This window comes from Patella vulgata, chromosome 7 (genome assembly GCF_932274485.2).
Source record: "Patella vulgata chromosome 7, xgPatVulg1.2, whole genome shotgun sequence".
NCBI classification, from domain to species: domain Eukaryota; kingdom Metazoa; phylum Mollusca; class Gastropoda; family Patellidae; genus Patella; species Patella vulgata.
Genome location: NC_065885.2, coordinates 21,991,940 through 22,012,337, shown reverse-complemented (window position 1 = coordinate 22,012,337; position 20,398 = coordinate 21,991,940). Strand labels below are relative to the sequence as shown.

At 37.4% G+C, this 20,398-nt stretch overlaps 1 protein-coding gene across 1 annotated transcript in view; it reads right to left on the bottom strand.

The window, feature by feature from the left end:
* LOC126828173 (cholecystokinin receptor type A) overlaps nucleotides 1-20,096 on the bottom strand; it is a 71,647-nt gene extending 51,551 nt beyond the window's left edge. The window contains exon 1 of the mRNA XM_050557786.2: nucleotides 19,604-20,096. The gene's annotated coding sequence lies outside the window, so the exon portion shown is untranslated. The remainder of the gene's footprint in view (nucleotides 1-19,603) is intronic.
* Between the last annotated feature and the right edge of the window lie 302 nt (nucleotides 20,097-20,398).

The following is a 20,398-nucleotide window of genomic DNA, read 5'->3' as shown; positions in this document are numbered from 1 at the left end:
TGTAGTGTCCACAAACAAAATGTGAACGGACATACGGACGGGTGACGACAATATAATAAAACTCATTGCAATTGTGATTTAGAACTTGATTAGGAGGTAGAACTTCTGAGTTCAAATTGGAGCTTATTCCATAATTTTGTGGCCTGCACTGTAAACGATCGTTCACCGTAAGTTTTCAGTCTGGCTGTTTTACAGGCAATTAAACAGTGATCATTCGATGACCTCAATTTCCGGGTAGGGGTATAGATATCTGAAAGAGATGATAGATATAACGGTGTCATATGATTTATACATCTAAAAGTTAAAAGAATGATTTTATATTGAATTCTAAAAACAATGGTAAACCAGTGAACTGGTATTAAAACAGGTGTGATATGATCGTTATATTTACTTCCGGTTCTGAACCTTTTGTAATTCACCAGTTAGTAATCCATTGAGTAACGAATTACAGTTATCTAATCATTATTTGACAGGCGTCTGAACAACAGTTTTGATGGGACTCAACTGGCAATTTTTTACGGATTTTACCAATATTCCTCAGTTGACAATAACAGGATCTGCAGATACTGCTAATTTGTTACTTAATGGATAGTGCACTGTCAAAAATAACACAAATATTACAGGTTGAAGATGTGGGTATTATTTCAAACACTTTTATCAAGTTTAAACACTAAACTTTTTGATCCCAAAAGAACATATTCCGTCTTTCAGTCTGAGGAAATTGATTTCCATCCATATACGAATGTCATTAACCCACTTTTCAATTGTTATTTTGATGTATTAAAGTCTCCAGTCAGAGATTGTTTAAACGAAAGATTCAACTTTTGTCACCCGCGTATAGTTGGAACTGTAGACCATGTTTCGCAATAACAACGGGGTGGTGTAAATGGTAAACAAAATTTGGCCTAAAACTGAGCCTAGGTGCGCACACCGAAGATCAGATCTTTTTTTGCTAGATTGTTTGTTGTCTATCATGATAGATCGGGGACAGTTTGTTAAATAAGGATTAAGAAGATCGAGAGCTAAACCCGTTACACCAAATTCACAAGCAAGTCGCGAGAACAGCACCTCGTGGTCAACAGTATCAAATGCTGCTGAAAGATCTAAAGGCAACAGTGACACACAGCTTTGATTATCAATGGGCAAGAGAATGTCATGCAGTTTCTCTGCTGTGATATTGGCGGTAAGCGCTTTGATAGGTGCTGAGAAGACTAAATCCAGACATATAACTAATCAATTGTTTTAGGATGCATTTTTCTAGAACTTTAGGTTGGATGCTGGTCTGTAGTTCTTGACTTGGTCTGGATCAAGCCAGGGTTTCTTAATGAGGGGGATTACATTGACATGTTTGTAAATATCTGGGATCTAAACAAAGAGTTTATGATGTCACAAATCACCGGGAGCAATACCGGAAGATGATCTTACAGTATCGGTGTTGTGACAGACACATGATTTTGTAACCATCGATTTGATGACATGAGAGATATCGTCATGGGACAATGATTCAAACCTGCCCAGATTACTCGAAATGTCACTTTCATGATCATGAACGGAATCATTATCAGTAAAAGAATCGAGTTTGGCATATCCAAATTATAAACGGAGGGTGATATTTGGACTCCATGATTGTGGCCAAGAAGAGGATTAACAACCCTGTAAAGTTCTATTGATAGTTTCTATCTTGTTCTTATAATACGAAGATTTTGAGTTTTCAATAAGACGCTTGATCAGTAACCCTGTCTATTACTAAACCCGTCTGCCGCCATTTTCTCTCAGCCCTATTACGCCTCAAGTATCTCGTCATTTAACCATACATCCCCAGGTTTGTCCATGATAGTTATAGTTTGAAGAGAAACAACCTGATCTAACACATAATGGATACACTCATTGAAATGAACAGCTTTTTGATGAACATTTTGTATCGAAGCAATTTCTGATACCAGTGACAATCTGAATTCATTGACAGTTGGAACAGTGGCTTATTTAATATTGAGGTTCACGGTGCAAAATGGTCAGATATAAGTGTATCTGTAACTACCACATTGTAAACTGATAAACCATCTCCCCTTCTACACAAAGTTTATTTGAATAAGCTTGCTTAAAATTAGGTTTACCGAGAACATCTGGGTCGTGTCTGAAAGTTACCAAACGAATGCGGCGCTTTCTATTTCTACCCGATGAGCACATTCTCCTTGTTTTCTTAAATTTCATTATATTACATGTAAGGGTTTTTAAGGTGGTCTGTATGCATCGTTGTAAATTAGACAGAAGTTTTCTTGTCATTGTTCGCCATACATTAAATGTTCATTTGGAGGCAATTGCTTCCCAAACAAGTCACAGTTGTCATTAGTGATACTTGTAAACACACTGCTATATTTAGTAACGACCTAAATTCGGCCAGTGATTCCATGCTAGATTTGTCATTATTGATCAGTTGAAATAATAGAGAATAGTCAAATTCTTCAAATTTACCACAACACAAAATCATAAGATTCTCTGATTCATGAGAAATACACTGGTACCCCTTTTCTAAACCAGCTATAGGATTTAATAGGTTAACTCACATCAACAATTCCTTCCTTTTCTAAGACAAAATTATTATTTATAAATACATAACAATATCATAAAAATATACAAACTATACAAAATAAAGGTCTTGTCAAATTATTTTTACTCGAGATAACGATTATGAATATTTTGAACACATATAATAATCTTCAGTAAGATATCTTCTGTTTTATAACGCACCTGTATTTATTTTGCTATAATCTTCTTGTACAAAACAACCGACAACACAAATTTAAATCTACCATAATGCCCTTAACTTGAGGGCATTACATATTCCTCTCTTTTGGGAATTCAATAGAAAATATCTTTCGGGAAAATTTACACACAGAAACATATTCAGAGGAAGATAAATCTTAATTTTTGGGATTGTCTTTCTGATCAAACCCAAATTTAACGGAAGACGGCTTAAGCGTTTTACAAAAACCTTTCAGACAACCACAAAACATTTCAATTCTTTTAAGAATACATAACAACATATTCTTTGTCTTATTAAACAAATATTTCTCATACGCCAAAAAATGTGTCCAAAATTAAACAAAAATGTGTTCAAAATTAAACAAAAATCAGTCAAATTATTTTATTATAAGGGTTCCATATTTTACAAATTTTCTTTAAAAGTACACAGTTCATTATAGATTTTTGCCGTCGTCCATTTCTCATCTTTCTACGACTTCACTTCTTTCCACGTTCTGTCTTCTTCTAATTTTCGAATAGCGCGAATTCCATCTTTGTTTCCATATTGACCAGCAGCTTAATCATTCGTCACTTTCACCAAATATAGTAACCAAAGGTATACGGAGAGGTGCTTATATACCCCAATTTCAAAAAATTTACACTGGTTAAATATTTGTTATAGAATTGATTTAAAAAATTTATTGTTTACTTTTAAATGTTTGAACAACGTAGCAGCTGTTTATTTATCTTAACTAATATATGAAACAAACATGCGTGGGTAATGGAGAACTTATCGCGATAAATTGAATGAAAATTTGATAAGTAACACCAATTAAGTCCCAGTTTTATTGTAGAAGCACAACAATAACGTACCTATGAGGTTCTGGCGGACATTTGTGCGGAATAACCGACTCGCATTGCTACACAGTGCGGAAAGCTCTAGGTAAGTGTATGGATTGGACGAGTGGAAGTGTAAAAGATGGCGGCCGAGCCAGTGCGGATTCACTCACTAAGGAAAGAGTTAAACCTAAGAAAACTGAGAGTAAACGAAGTGAATTGCAAGCAACAGATGATATCTATGATGGATGATCTCCTCACTTGTTTTGTTTTGTGATAAGACATTTACTGAATATGACAGTAAATAAATACAGTGCAGGAAATGGTATTTGTGGATTTTCACTGATTGTTCAAGTCTCTTTGAAAATCAATACAGCACGCTTAGTGGCAATGGTTTAGGGCTGGAAATAACTGGTTTTGTGATCAATGCAAAGGGGCCGCTTACTAGCTATTAAGACTGGTAGACATTGAAGAGAAATGCAAACTACTTTCAAACTATCAGAGATGAAATTAATGAAATAAAAACTGCCCTCACACAAGATATCAACTCTCTCAGGATACTCGTAAACGTAGACAAATTCAGAGATGATGTAAAACAGTTATCAGGTTCACAACAACATGAGGATTTTGACCTATTGAAAAGTAAGATAAATGATAAGCTGAATAAGGCTACAGGGAACTGAGAGAAGGGACAGACAGGAAAAGTCACGTTGTTATTTTTAATGCACAGGAGAGTTCAAATGAAGACCCCGATAAGAGGAAAACGGAAGATACAGAGCAAGCCAGGTATATTCTAGACAGTTTGAATTTAAAACTTCCCGTGTCAGAGCCTGCTCCCCTAGGCAAAAAGGGTGACAGTGTACGTCTGCTGCGAGTCAGATTACCTTCAATTGTCAAGAAAATTTTAAAGGAAGTCTCATATCTCAACAAGTCTAGGGAATTGAGTATATTTACATGACCTAACCTGACTTTTGGTCTTCGAAATAATTGCTAGTGAGCAGAAATACGCCCGTGTATCTGTCATCACTCGTCACTTCATCAGTCAGTTATATAGACGGATAACTCGTGTTTTCCTTTTGTGTTCTTCACTTCCTTTTGTAGAAACCTTCATTACGCATCTATCGTAGCAATGATCTATGTGTTAAAATTATATTTGGAAAGTGTTTAACAAGTTCTATCATATATGTGATAATGACTGACACCAATATTGTCCTTTAAATTCGAGTCTGTAGTATCTCATAATCTTCGCTATTACGTAAACTGATGATGTGTCTCAAATGCCCAAAAATATTTGCAGTAACTACCATAAAATTCAGGGTTATTGTTGTATAGTTGAACTAAATAGATTTATAACAAACAGTCGACAGAATTTTAAATATAGTATCGAAGTGGACAGCCATCCTCACATACATGTATGTATGCGTATGTGTGGGCCCAATGTTCTCAAAGGGCTGTTGGACTGTGACACAGCAAACATTTGAGCAGTTCCTACTACAATATATAATCAACTGACTGATCATCCTTCTCTTTCCGTATCGCGTATTTGTCCCACAAAACTGAAGGTCATAAAATTCATCAAAACGTATTAAACCAACGCAGTGATCCACAGTGAATACCGAGTAGAATTAGGCGGATTATCAGTGTGTATAAAACAAGCTTTATTTAACGCCCCCTTCCACCGAAGTGATATCACCGACAATTGCATTATTATGTGATATTTATTTACATGTATGATTAAGGGATATAAAAGATTGGTGAAAATTATATGAATGTACATAACAAGAAAGGACATTGCGGTAATCTATTAAATACGCTGGGCAGACTTTAATCCGCGCGCGCAGATTAGTAAACTGAAGATAAACACATATTTAAGGGGGTAATCTGGCCGCGAGGTGAAATCTGCACTCAACATATACACCAGGGCGATGTTTACGTTCTTTCGATGATAATTTTCTTTTCAAGTCCAAACATTCAAAACTTTTAACTTCAGGACAAAGATCTTTTAGTGTTCAGGCACCTGCTTTATGGAATATGTTATCATGTGACATCAGATCCTGTAATAATGTTAATACTTTTAAGAAAAAACTAAAAACACATTTATTTCTTCAAGCTTTTGGATAAACATATTAATCATTGTGTTGTCTTAGCATCGTATTGTTAATTTTATGATTTTATATTTTAATATTTGTACCATTGTCAAGCACTCCCGAACACAAGTATAATCACACACAATAATGTATAATTTTCTAAACGAACATAATAATGTGTAATTTTGTAATCTAATCAATCATAAAACTGTTTAATTTTGGTATGAATAAATGTAGATGGGATATACTTTTAAAACCTGATATTTTTATACATCAAACGAGATTAGCGTTCACCCAGTACAAATAAAATATACTGATTTTGTTGTTTTTGTTTAATTAATGCAGTAAAACCCGCAATCAATCCATTTTAGTGATTGGAGAGGGTGGCGACATCTTAAGCCTCTTGTCCCACCGACCATAATTTAGTCTCGGTTGCTCCCGAATGATTTAAATTTCCTTTCCCTTTTTCAACGGTTATTGGCGTTGTCTTTACGGTGAATTTACGATTACTCATGACATCTGTGCGAACAAAGCTATTGCATTCACATGGCGCCAGACAAATCATAGATGAAAAACATTTACTTTATTACACTGATTTAAAGGAGCTAAATTGCTAACATTTGGGACCTAGAAATTGACAAAAGTGGGTCGCAACGCATATAATAGTGTAATATGAATGTATAAACTGATTTACATTGAATGGTTTCCGTTTTTACTCCAATTTCAAATCAGTTATGTTCGGCGAAATAAGCCAGCAGTCTCAAGCGAGTGCAAATTTCTAGCGTCTGGTTATTCCAGTCTACATACGCCGTTTGATTTGGTGCAATGTGTCTAGCCTCGTCCCTCGAGTCTCTTGATACAACTGGGGTCGAAGCGCATTATGGTACATGATTCGTGTACAAATGGTAAAATTTTTATTTTGTCTTAAATATTGGATATCAAAAGCCCATCTTTTTCCAGGAAAGATCACAACATGAATGTTGATTTAATTTGACAAATAAATCGTGTTTTCAATGTTGAAGATTTTGGATGATATTGAGTTAGAGACTTAGCTACTTTAAAGTGTTTTATCTATTAGTCAATTTTAAAGAAATTTAGATTCCCGAAAAACTGACGGTACAAATTATAATATAATGACCGATTCCTAAAAAGTGTCGCACAATGCAGAGTGGCTCAAGACCAAAATGTAAATGGAATTTTGGGCGCTGAATTCTGCCAGCTAGAAAGGAAACAAATGTTGTTGTTTTTTTTTTTAAAAAATATAATGAATTTTTGTCCACTTTACCCGTTTGTCCGAAAAAATGAAGAAATAGATAATAATCGATGCCCGAAGACTACTGCACAATTAAGAGTGGTTTCAGAGCAAATAGTCATAGGATTTAGGGCATTTTTACTTTACTCGTTTGCCCGAAAATCAGATTTGTAGTATGTGTTAAAGTATCCAGATTGGCAACACATGGACACCTGGTTTGACCTGGAGAAATATACCTCCCTCTATAGTTATTGTGACGGACTAAAATTATTCGCGTAAGCTTCAATTAGCAAATCGTTTATTTAATCAGCCACACTGTATCTCATTTCTTCAGATATAGGAATACGTTATGTACTTGCTTTTGAATGATTAATAAATTATAGGTTTCGTAGCTTGTGACGTTAAAACTTTGTCGGTGGGTAAAAGAAGTGATATCCACACGACTAGAAATTGTACCACCTACATTTATTTTTGTATGGTGTCACATAATCAACATTACATTGGCAGATAAACCTGCAAACTTAAGCTATTGTAAGAGAAGATTATAATAAATTAGCGGATTAAATGTACTAAAGCACACCATGACACTGACATAAGCTTGTTTCTTCCCAGTGAAAAGCCTCTGAAAAGAGATGTTTCTGAAAACTAATTTGCTAATACAAATGGATCTCAGTCCGAGATGCTAGCCCTAGTTTAAGTACTGAAAGGCTTAGCGTACCAAGTCTAATTATAAAATGAACAAAATGATAAAACTTCTTTGTTGCAATCTTGTATTGAGGTACATTTTAGCAAAAGATACACTTCGATGATAGCACAACAAAGCCCAGGATTTCAAATGTCCTAACTTCAATCTATTTAAATAAGCATAATAATTAATATAAAATATGTTGTGTCACATTATCCTACTAGGCTAGAAAAATTTTAAACTCGATATATGAGGAACTGGTGTTAGGGCTAGGAAAAAATGAAGTGAAATGTGGTTTTATGGCACGTCAGCTCCAACCGGGCTATATTGTGCCCATCATATGGTGAATATTACGAGACAGGCTAAATTATATCACAGAAAAACATATGCATAAATAAAAACAATATCACAGTTAATAAAATTAAAAATAAAATACAACTTTTATGCATATAAATATTAAATACAAAACTGAAATGGTATATACAAATACAATTAAAATTTATGATAAAATCCTATCTCTTTTAAAACGTCTAATGCTTTACTATATAAACCCGGTTGGGCAAACATGTGATGTAATGACTGACAACGGTAAAATTCGATCTAATATTCTTGAAATGCTTGCACTCAATCAAAATGTGCTTAACTGTCAAAGGAACATGACAGTGTTCATATTCTGGTTTAGGCTCTCGCTTTAAAATGAAAATATGAGTTAAAAAAGTATGACCAATGCGAGAGCGACACAAAACAACTTCACCCCTCCTGTTGGTTCTATAGGAGCTTGGCCAGTCTCCTAAGAGAGGTTTAATGTGATGAAGTTTATTTGTGTCTGCAAGATCCCAAGACCGTTGCCAGCGGTCATATATAAACAAGTTAATGGACGATCTGTAATCGGTGAAAGGTAAAAGAAATTGTGACATGGGAAGATCTAAAGCAGACTTGGCAGCTAAGTCTGCTTGATCATTCCCTTTAATATCAACATGACTGGGGAGCCAGCAAAGGACGGTGTCCTTGCCGTTAAACTCGTGTGATAGTAGCAGACGATAAATATGTCTGCTACTAAAGGGTGTACAAGCTGCTTATTAATTATTGCCTGTAAAGAGGACAAGGAATCAGTAAATATAATGTGTTTTAAAGAAGAAGAGGATTTATTGAACTCCAAAGCCTGAAAGATGGCCTGGAGTTCAGCAGTAAACATGGAAGCAGCAGGAGGAAGACAAACAGAAATGGTCTCAGATGGCGTGACAGTAGCCGAAGCTACCCGATCGCCATCTTTGGAACCATCTGTATAAATTGGAGCATAATCACCATATTTAGACCTTAACTCTCTGAAGAGAGACTGAAACACTGTGGAACTAGTAACTTTCTTTTTGTTTTTTGTAAGATTGAGATCGATCTTGGGAGGAGATATAGACCATGGTGGTGTCTCAAAGAAAGGGTTATTCGCAGTACTGTCTTGACTGATACAAGCCTGAGACAAAAGTGGTTGAATGCGAATACCGAATGGTGGAATAACATTAGTCTTCAGTAAATATAAATGTTTATGATAGGGTCTAAATATGGTGTTAAATGAAATATGATGAGGCAGAGATGCAATTTTTGTTTATCACGTCTGTCGTACAATGAGGGCTCGTGCGCCTCGGCATATGTTCGAAAAGCTTATAACCTGATTCTAAGTCCTTGGTTGTGTATGGTGTCAAGCTCTTTGGGGTAAGACTCACGGGCAGACCCATACACAATACACCCATATTCGAGTTTAGATCTTATCAGTGCTCGATATAATCTGAGCAAGACCTTACGGTCTGCTCCCAAGTCAGTGTTTGATTGATAAGACTCTCAATATATTGAGGGTTTTAATATGTGGGATAAATGATAATTTCTTATCAAATATCAAACCCAAGAATTTCGTTTCATCTACAACTGGAATGGGACTACCATCCAGTGTAAGCTCCGGATCAGGATGTAAACCTCTTCTTTGACAGTGCATACACACAGTCTTGGATTTCGAAATCCATTGTCAATTGCCCATCGTTGAATAGAATTCAAGCAAAGCTGCAACTGACGTTCGATTGTCTGCATGCTTGTCGATCCGTAACACATCTGAAAGTCATCAACATAAAGAGAGCCGTCGACCCCGCGTTTAAGGCACGTCGGTATCGTATTTATTTTGATAGAAAAAAGTGTGGGAGACAATATACTTCTCTGAGGAACTCCCATTTCAGGAAATGGGCCAGGGAATATTGATCCCAAACGTACCTTAAACGACCTATCTTCTAAGAAGTTTTTAATGAAGATAGGTAAGCGACCCCGCAGACCAAGGTTATGCAGGTCGCGCATGATACCATATTTCCATATGGTATCATACGCTTTCCCCAGATCAAAAAATATAGCAACTAAATGTTGTTTCTGGATGAAAGCATCCCTGACAAACGTTTCAAATCTAACGAGATGATCAAGAGTGCTCCTTTGGGACCGACATCCACATTGGAGGTCTGTAATGAGGTTGTTGAAATAGCAACAACGATTGCCAGTGCCCAAGAATATCCAACTATTGGAATGGTATATCCCATAGTTTATGGTTTAATAAACAAGCATCTTCAAATTAATGAACTTGATAGTCCTGATGTCCTTAAGATGAAAAATACCATTTCTGCAGCTTTGAGAAAAAGATATCTATCATCACCAGACGAAGAATTGTGTGCATGCACTCAAATAGTAGCATCAGCTTTAGACCCTAGATACAAACATTTGCTATTTTGGCCTAAAGATTCACAGAGGTCAAAAGTTTGGGAAATTATTTTGCAAAAGATAACTCCAGATCTTGATCCAAATTCTGAATTATTTCTGATTATGATCGTAATATAGATGTAAGCCCTCCAACGAAAAAAACTAAATCTGCCTTGGATTTTTGGGTGGGAGATTATGTACAAGATGGATCCTGTAGCCAAAACGAAATGATTGGTTGTGCAGTTGGTCGTGCGGAAAGAGAGGTTAATTGTTTTAAATCGGAAGATGTGTGCTCTGCTGATACGTGTCCTCTTCAGTGGTGGAAAATTAACAAACTTAGGTACCCCTTGTTGTCCAAATTAGCAAAAGATATTTTAGGAATCTCATCTACATGTGTTCCATCGGAACGAGTATTTTCGACGGCCGGGAACACCGTCACCGCTAAGCGATCAAATCTCGATCCCGGTACAGTAGACAAGCTTATCTTTGAGAGAAGCCTTAAATAATACAAAAGTAAATTAACTAACATTCTATACATATACCATAATTGTGTTGAGTAAATATCAACAAATATTTAATCATTATTTTTTCTTCGCGTTCTCTGTTGAATTTAATATTTGGTTATTTTGAAACGTACCCTTGCTAAGTGAGGCGTATAATGTATGACAAAATTGGGTAAATAGACTGACCTTGGTGGGATAAAGGTGACGTATTTTTAGAGCAAAATGAAAAGTGGGAGTGTTGTGAATAAGAGGGGCAGTCATACACAAATTTCTTCACCTCATTGATTTTTGGGATATCATGGATAGTCATAATATGCAGCTAAGGTAAGCACGTTTTTTATTCGCGGCTCAAAAAATGTGCAAATCGAAAGTACGATTTTCCCACCGGACGCGGATGACACACATATTGAAAAAAAAAAATACGAGTATATGAAATATTGGGGTGATTCTGTTCAAGATGTTTACAAAACTATTCGGATTACAAATCTCGATCCGATTTTCAAAACTACTTAAAATACGATCACGCTCTTTAAGAGCGGATTTGCAATCGTTATTGTACCATGGTTTATTGAAACGTTTGGGCTTAGTCATGGTCTTTGGAATCGCCTGCTCAGCTACATCTTGAAGAATTGAAGTGAATAAGGCCATGGGCTTATCTGCATCTTCTAACTCTTTTGCATCAAAAGAGAAGACACACAAAGATTCAAAAAGAGCCCAATCAGCCTTATGCAACTTCCACCTCTGCGGCCTTTCAACCGGAGAGGGTCCATTTTTGTCTATCAAGATCGGGAAATGATCACTTCCACAGAGATCTTCATTGACTCTCCACATAAAATCCTGAAACAGGACCGGAGAGCAAATGGTGAGATCAAGGGAAGAAAAAGAAGCAGTTGCTGGATGTAGATAAGTAGGCGAGTCGTCATTTAACAAACACAAATTATTAATGTTAATGAAGTCCGCTATTTGTTTACCTCTATTATTATCATCCGAACTTCCCCAGAGTGAGTGATGACCATTGTAATCTCCCGTAATAATAAACGGGAGAGGAAGTTGTGCAACATGGTCATCAAGATCCCTGGGGTTCAGGTGTAAACATGGCGGTAGATATACCTGTAAAGGCGAGTTGAGGGCGACTTTACTCTGCGGAATATTTCCATTAGCAAAATGATGGTAGGCAACAAAATGTCTTAGTGATAATACATCTGCATTCTTTAAAAAAGTTTCTTGTAAACAAATAGCTAAGGGATTAAATTTTTGAATTAAAATTTGAACTTTATTAAAATTTGGTTTTAGACCACAATTCCATTGAATAATGGAATTTGCCATTTTCAGAGAGGGTTAACAGGACTTCTATAATGTTGTTTGGTGTCATGAATTTCAACAACAACATCCATATGAGTGTCCTGAATCCCGAACCTGTTATAGGTTCCGACAGGATCCTCGTCACCCTTCATACTACGGAAGGTATTTAACTTTCGAGGAACGTCTTTATCAGAACGTTCCTTGTTTTTGTTGGTTTTGGGTGGATTTCCACCATTTGGTAGAGGAGTGGGGGGCACAATCTCCTCTATCTCAGACTCCCCAGACTTTTTAACAGTCTGAGTGCTGAGAGTAATAATTGTGGGTTTTGGAGAAATAAGTGGTTTTTGTTTCGACGAGATATCTTCTGTCTCCGCTGGAAATTCAGTAGGCGTTTGGCAAGCAATAGAAGCGGTTTTCGGCTTGACTGCATTTGCAAAAGACATTGCAAATGTTGGGGTTGCAGCCTCAACCAGCTTCCTTGCTTCCGGGTATGATATATTTTTTTTCTGTTTTCACCTGCTGAACTTGTTTTTCTTTCTTCCATATTGGGCATTCTCTAGAATAAGCAAAATGGGGCCCTTTGCAGTTAATGCAGTGGAGGTCGAGCTGACAAGAGGTACTTTCGTGACCATCTTGTCCACATTGAGCACACGCCACTTTCCCCTTACACACGTTTTTACTGTGTCGAAAGCGTTGACAATCAAAACAACGCAATGGATTTGGGATGTAAGGGGTAACTGGTATGGCAAGAAAAAGAGCTTTGATCATCCTAGGAAGATCTGGTTTATCAAAGGTCAGGATATAGGTGTTGGTTTGGATAACATTACCATTACGTCTGATGGAAATGCGTTTGACGTATGTAACACCTTGTGAGGTGAGATTTTTAAGCATCTCTTCCTCACAGCTGCCTTCTTAATCCTGAGACCGAATAACACCTCTTGAAGAATTAAGAGATTTATGCGGTGCAACTTTGATTGGAATGTTGGCTAAAGTTTTGATTTTAATAATGAAATAGCATGTGATTCTTTAGCACATTCCACCAACAGAGTACCGTTTCTCATTTTTTAACGCTTTTGGACTCACCAGCTAAGCCAGCAAGACCTTTAGCAATCAAAAAAGGAGAGGTTTTAGCCAAGTTGATATCATTAGTACTCTGTATAACCAGAAATCTAGGCCAGGTTCGGGAAGTTTTGCTTGGTATATTATTTGGTTCCAATTCCTCGGTCGACGTACGTTTTAATGAACGAGTCTTCTTCGATTGGGAAGCCATGAGTATAATTTTAAAGATTCATCCCCACCTGCTCTCCAACCACCAACGGGTTGCAATATCCATGCATAGGCTACTGCGCGGATATCCAGCGCATACGCCCTTAGAGGACAGACAGGGATATACCTAGACAAAGTAAAGATTTAATATTTTTTACTTTATCCAGTTGACCCATTCAGCTTCCCTAGAATAGGCACTCAGGACACAAAGGTAGAGCTGCATTCAATGCATTACAGATGCGCCTACTCGTCAGCTAAACACGACCAAAGCCGATTGATCAGAGTGGGCCACTCTAACCTCCCGTCTAGGTGAATTGTGGGCCGAAGCAATTTGTTGCAGAGAAAGGGCTCGCAAGCCGAATCCCCACTCAATTACAGGATTCCACTCTCCACCGACACGGGTCGCAACGCACGGCAAACACGTTGCCCCATTACAGGGATCCTTTTAGTCGCCTTTTACGACACGCAGGGCATACGAAGGGTATATTCTTATCACCCCCTACACGTTTTAGCACTTGCACAGGTGATCATTTGAGGAAAAGTAGGTGTTCATATGGATGAACACCCCAACATACTAACCCGGTGATTGTCAAAACAGACCATGCATTTTAAGGTGTGAACTGTATTAATAGCAAGAAACATCGTGTTAATTATAAAAGATAAATACATATAGTTAAAACAATAAATAAATGTTGTTTCAATGATTTATAGTTTGTGAAATAGTAGTTACTCTCTTCGTTACAGGTGAGCTCGAATGACAACTAGTATGAAAATAAGACTCTTCCCCATCTCGGTTCTAAGGCTATTTTGGAATCCTTACCGTCTATTTTTCACCGTGATTCTTCTTTGATCACCAACAGGAATCATTTCTTGACACATCCGACACAAATTTATAATAATCCAACACTATTTTCATGTAGAATTATACGATACAAAAACACAAACAACGTTCATTTGAATGCGGCGGCCATTGTAAACAGACGCCTGCGCAGACCGGTTCATAACTGCGCTCAGCCAATATTCCAAATTTAGGAATGGAATTTTTACCGTAAACGAAAATTCGTGCTGTACCGCAATTAACAGACTAAATTTGCTGAAGTTTTTTTTTATTCAACATACATGAACAATTATTACATAAAATCTATAATATTGAACAACATTTTATATTGATCTTTATAAGATATTTAAAATCTCCTAACAATAAATAAATACTTTAAATTTAATATAGAATTACAAGATTGAATTAAATGATATCAATTATCAAGTAAAATAAAAAATGTAGCCTATCACAATGTACAGATGTATTAGTGTACATGTACGTTTGTCTTTGTAATTTTTAAAACAAATATTTCCAATACTTTTACATTCCTCTCTTATTTATTTCCAGTATTTTTAAAATTTGTGTTTTTTGTGGGTTTTTTTTGTTTTTTTACATCATTATATTCATTTTTATTTATTTATTGAATATTTGAGATTCATTTTTATTTTGATAAAATGTGTTAGTCTATTGGATGGATTTTATGTAGTAATTGTTCATGTGTGTTGAATGGTTGTGATAGGCTACATTTTTTATTTTACTTGACATCATTTAATTAAATCTTGTATTCCTATATTAAATTTAAAGTATTTTTTGATTCTTAGGAGATTTTAAATATCTTATAAAGGTCAATATAAAATCTTGTTCAATATTATAGATTTTATAAGTTTAGTCTGTTAATTGCGGTACAACATAACTGAGCGCAGTTATGAACCGGTCTGCGCAGGCGTCAGTTTACAATGGCCGCCGCATTCAAATGAACATTGTTTGTGTTTTTGTATCGTGCAATTCTACATGAAAATAGTGTTGGATTATTATAAATTTGTGTCGGATGTGTCAGGAAATGATTCCTGTTGGTGATCAAAGAAGAATCACGGTGAAAAATAGACGGTAAGGATTCCAAAATAGCCTTAGAACCGAGATGAGGAAAAGTCTTATTTCCATACTAGTTGTCATTAAAGCTCACCAGTAACGAAGAGAGTCAGCAGGTACTAGGACTCTCATATTTTCGTTACTAAAGTAACTAGTGAAATAGTAACATTAGCTAGAAAACTCATCCAATAGTATAATGAACAAATACACAAAACCTAGCGAACTGGGATAAATTTCTGTTTGGCCATTTTATTTTTTAGATAGTTTTAATCGTTCCCTTTCGATGTCTATTCTAATTAAAATAAATAATACATTATCCATTGGCCTGTTGTGGATTTTAAAAATAGATTGGCAGGCAACGAAACATACGCCCACAGAGAGAGGAAGAAATGGGGTTTAACGTCCACTCGACTCAAACTTGGTCATCTCGAGACTATCATGGTTCCATTTTATTTCAATAACTCGCTTGCGCGCATGTGTTTTTATCAGTGGGGGGCGGGGGCGGAGGACCTGGAGAAAACGCACGAGGTTGGACGGGTGAACCTACCCATTGTTACGTACAACCGGGGAATCGAAACCACGCAAGTTGACTCAACGACAGACGTTATGATGCAACGTGCATGCACTAACCATTCGACCAACCAATCTCCCCCACATACACCCACAGTAGGTAAGTCGCCCGAGCAGTCAGACTCGTTTGCCTTCCAGTTCTGCCTTATACTAGCATTTAGTATACAAAATTGTTATCGGAAATCATTGATTATTCTCCTAGTGACCTTAATCGTTTAGCGTTCCAGAGCGTGGATAACAGACGGGTGGACTGATAGACGGGGGCGACCACAATAGGACATGTGGGCGTATAAAAAATTGTCGAAAACCCGAAATAAGCAAATAGGCATAAAATATATTTATCGGTACACCAATCTCAATTTCTTAAAATTGTATTTTAAAAACCTAACATTAGAATGATCTGATTTTTATGCATCGTAAATAAACAGACATAAACTGGCTATATTCAGGTTATGGACCCCTCTCCAATCTGCTGAGTAAACAACAATATATGACGTGCAGAATAATGTATTGATACCTGTTATAGACGAATTGGTAAAGCGATTTTGAGTGATAAAGTGTCCGTGATAATCTTGCGTCCCGTATCCCCCCATTTTCTTTCATTCATTCAACTTCTTACACAAACAAAGAATCCAGTGTGTAAGTGAGTTATCGACCTTGACCTAGGGGTCAAGTTAGATAAACACCCGAGCTCGTGCAATTGAACGCTGCGCGTTCTCAGTGTACAACTCTGCACGAGCTCGGGTGTTCATCTAACTTAAACCCCTCTGTCTCAGTCGATAACCCTTACGTATTTACCCTTTAGAATAAGACAAACCAATCTTAGTCTCCTTATGTTTTATTGAATAATGTGGATTCTTATTACATCTTGGGGGTTACGGCCGAATGGTTAATGCGTGTGCGTTGGATCATTCGGTCTGTCATTGCGTCAAGTGGTATGGTTTCTATGTCTTCCGGTTTCCTCCCACTGCTAACGACCCCTACGCCCAAACGAATTACTGAAATATGAACCATATGTTAGTCCCGAAAGGACCTGCTTTGTGTCGAATGGACGTTAAACCCCGTTTTTACATTTAAAATTAAAGATACCATCCAGTGTACAAATTGGGTGATTTGATAATATATTTGGACTAAAACATATTCAAACTAATTAATCTAGCAAAAAAATTGCTTCAGATCACTATCAAAGCTATACAAATATCTATTAAAAGAAATGTTTGTGTAACGTGACTTCGCTGTCGCGGTAACTAGCAACGGGCGCCAAGCCGGAGGAGAATTCAGTGCATATAAAAGACTATGTTGTCTTTAATCATTGTCCATTTACCATAAATATCGAAGTCTACCAAGGAAGAGTTGCACCACCCTGCCATTCAACCGGACAGAACGACCAGACAACACAAACGACCCAATAAATATATACATGTACATAATTGTCTGTTTTGTCAAAATGTCCCTATATAAATGTCTATGTCTGTCTAAATGTTCGTCCATGTTTATGTCTGTTTTGTCACAACTCGTTGTCAATGTCTGTGATCGTCCCTACTGGCGCCTCATTAATTTGCACCTATTATATCATGTCTCGTCCTCCTATCTATTGTATATAAATATACATATATATAAAATCCTAACTATCCTTTAATTTCTCCACTAATCACATTGTAAATATTTTCACTAAGTAAATATAAAATGTAATTGTCTGCGATATCACTTCGGTGGAAGCGGGCGTTAAATAAAGCTATTTCACACACATAAATTCTCGGATTACCCCCTGCCCATGTTTTGTCCCGTGGTTTTTATCTCAGAAACTGGTGTACGTTTAAGTCTCTCATTTTGTCCACGTCCGCTCACTATCAAGTTCATCAACATATTATACATCAAGCGCTCCTTAACGCAAAGAGGTCCGATAATCTACGCGTGCAACCTTTGGCGTCACTCGAGCAGAAAACCCTTAATCGTTAGGCTGACAATTAGTGATACCCTCTTGTTTTTGTCATGTGCGCGCTCCATGGATGTTTTTCAAGGAATCCAGCATTGTTTCATTGTTTTAGTAAGATTGGGTATCTCTGCTTTCAACATGTCAAAACTGCCATACCTTTTATTGGAAATAACCACCCGATAAATACCTTTGTGGGAAAGTATCATTCATACATTGGATGGACGGATTATATACTCTTCAAAAAAAGTAGGGGATATTTAGAAACAATACAAAACTGCGGAAATGCACTGCTGTTTTTATTAGAGGAAACCAGTGAATGTTAATAATAGGCCAATTACCTACACATGAACATAAACGGTTCATATGGGCGGCTTATCTGACGGCACCATTTCACTCGCAAAGAAATACACTGTCAAAAGTGGAAATGGACGTTTTTGATTTTTGTCTTAATAATGAGTAATTGCTCCAACAATTCCCAGACATTCAGCAATTCGTCGTGGCATGCTCCTAATCAACCGTCCAATCACAATTTGGGGTAATCTGACCCACTCCTCTTGCAGTGCCACGGCCAATTTTTGCAGTGTTGTCGGTTGACGTTGACGTCTACGAACACGTCTCCCGATCATGTCCCAGGCATGCTCTATATGGTTACGCTGGTGGTATTCATTCACGGGACGAGTGCGGTGGGCACGGGAAGCCACGGTGGCTCAGCGGTTGAGTGTTGACTCGCTAATCCGGAGGTCGCATGTTCGTCGGGATGTCAATGGTGCAAAAAAGAGGGCCGACAAGGGACAGTGTATACTCGTTATGGCGGTACGAAAAACAAGGATCCGTGTACACATTGGCGTGCACGTAAAAGATCCCTTGGCAGTTGGAAGTCGATATAAGAGTAGACCGTAGTGTCGTTGTCCGAGCACAATTTCCCTCATAGCACACTGCATGGCGTATTTCCGTCTTCAGTAGCCCAGTCGAAGCAGAGCTGTGGGATGTTAAACCCCATTTCATTTCATTTATTTCCATCAATGGTGGACTGGGTCACATACAATCAGTGGTGGACTGGGTCACATACAATCAGTGGTGGACTGTGTCACAGACCGCCATTGGTAGACTGGGCCACATACCATTAGTGGTGGACAGCAACACAAATACCAACTGCGGTGGACTATCACACAATAGACATTCAGTGGTTGACTAGTTCACGCAGACCATCAGTGGTGGACTGGAACATACCATCCCTGGTGTATTATGATGATACAATAGACATTCAGTGGCGGACTGGTCCACACAGACCATCACTGGTGGACTGGGCCACAGATCATCAGTGGTGGACTGGGGCACGCACACCTTCAGTGGTCGACATGGCCACAGACCATCGATGCTGGACCATGACACAATAGGACATCAGTGGTGGAAAACTGATCGCTTCCAGGCCACTTTAGAAAATAAATAATTTGAGATATAAACACATTGCATATAATTCAGTGTACTAAGGCCAATGTTAATTTTGAACTTTGATCAATTCGCCTGAATATTGCGTCCATAATTCAAATCAGGGTAACTTTAAAATATCCATATATCAACACAGAAACGGCCATGTATGATTTTTTTGGCTGCTCTGTAAGATTTTGACATCTAAATAGATGATCTCTTAAGTCCACCCAGAGACCATTTTGCGAGTGTGCTTCGCCAACGTCATACGGACTTAATCTAGCTACATTTATGGCTAATATCTGAAACTCGGGGATTACACGAGTTAAAGTTTCAAATAAAACTAGTAGTAATCTACTCACCTAAGTAATTATCCACCATAGTTGAAAGTAAAGTCACCACTAAAGACCCAAAGTAGTTCTTCAATATGTGTACATGTGCAATGAAACCAATGTTTATATGTATTTTCGGGAATGCAGCCCTAATCCCTTGTGCCGTTTATCAGGAAGAGACTGAACTTTTAGGATGCTCCGACTTTTTCTCTCCTTTTCTTTGTTACTTTCAAACGTGGCATATCGACGGTCGGTTGAATGCTGAACACAAACCACGAGTTCATAAAGAACATGCCGTGGTGAATGGTGTAAACGGGAGAAATTATCGTCTGAAAAAAACCCTAACGTGCCTAGGGTGCCCCACAATTTTTATAAGTGGCCTAGTCTGACCCACAACCCACCTACAGTGCCCCACGTCTTATGTGCGACCTATTATGACCCATGACTAACCTAGAGTGTCCCACTATTAGGGTGACCCGTGCACCGTACAGAAAGTTGGTCTCGACACGTCGAATATACACGCTTCAGTGACTGATCTTGAACTGATTTCTCGCATACACTACGCACTATGATAACATTCAGCGGAAGAGTCTATGATACTATAAATAGCCATCACACGTGCAATTCTCTACACATCTATCAACTATTACAACCGTAAAAAATCTACTGTTGACGATTCTGAATAGCACTAATATTTAGCTTATTGGTTATTACAGCAGCTTTAGAAATTACGTTCGTTTTATTTTCTAAATTGCTTTATCATTAACTGTACCATAAGGAGCGGCATATTTTGGTTTAGTACAAATAATATCTCTGAAATACTTG